Below are 1,028 nucleotides of genomic sequence, written 5' to 3'. Positions count from 1 at the left end.
ATTTTCATTCGCTTTACCATCGATTTATTCAGATTTTCGAGACTTTTCGCGGTGACGTTGTTCCATGCTGATTTGATCGCTTCCCTCAGCTCTGCGACCGTTCTGTACTGCTTTCCGTTGTCATACACATCACGTACCATCATGCCCCAAACATTTTCCATTGGGTTAAGGTCTGGAGAGATCGCTGGCCACGCGAGTACGGGGATCTTTGACTTTGCCAACCAATCCTTCGTAGACTTGTTCGCATGTGTGGCTGCGTTGTCCTGCTGGAAATTCAATTTTGCAGAGCGGAAACGTCCAAGGTAGGGCTTAAGATGTTCTTCTAGCACTGCCTAGTAATCTCCGCTTTTCATTTTATGAGAAATAAAAGCTAAGGCCACTTTTCCGAAACCGCTGTATGCCCTCCATACCATGACGGAACCGCCTCCAAAGTTTCGGGTTGAAAAATAACGAGGCTCATGTCTCAGATCACGCCAATAATAACGCATTCCGTCAGGACCATCTAAATTAAATTTTTCTTCGTCAGACCAGATAATCTGAAAAGCAAGTAAAAGACCCAAGCTTTAATTACATAGGCTTGAAGGAACTAATTATTTGTTATGACAAAAAATGCACTGTCTAAGTATGTACCTTTGACCATTCGTGCGTCCAATGCAGCTTCTCTTCTGCAAAATTGTAGCGTGCCTGCATATTATGAGGTTTCAGTTTAGGCGCTTTTTGCATTTTTTCACATACTAAATTAGGGGAATCGTTCAATACTCGATGCACTGTACTTTTGGACACTTGAGGAGACACATCATTTTTTATTCTTCTGCACCCCTTAGTTGTTTGCGAGGCGGCGGCGACTATTTTTCGCTTGTCACGATCTGAGAGCTTCGGCCATGGTCCAGGTTTCTTCTTCACTATTTGATTACTTCTATTCTTTTTATACAGGTAAATAACATTTCTCGATCGGTTTATAAGCTTCGCTATTTCACGTTGTGATTTCCCACATTTTTCATACGCATCAATTGACGCCTTTTCTTCTG

The sequence above is a fragment of the Belonocnema kinseyi genome, chromosome 2, assembly GCF_010883055.1.
Source record: "Belonocnema kinseyi isolate 2016_QV_RU_SX_M_011 chromosome 2, B_treatae_v1, whole genome shotgun sequence".
NCBI lineage: Eukaryota > Metazoa > Arthropoda > Insecta > Hymenoptera > Cynipidae > Belonocnema > Belonocnema kinseyi.
The sequence above is the reverse complement of the archived record's forward strand: the minus strand, read 5'-3'. Positions refer to the sequence as shown.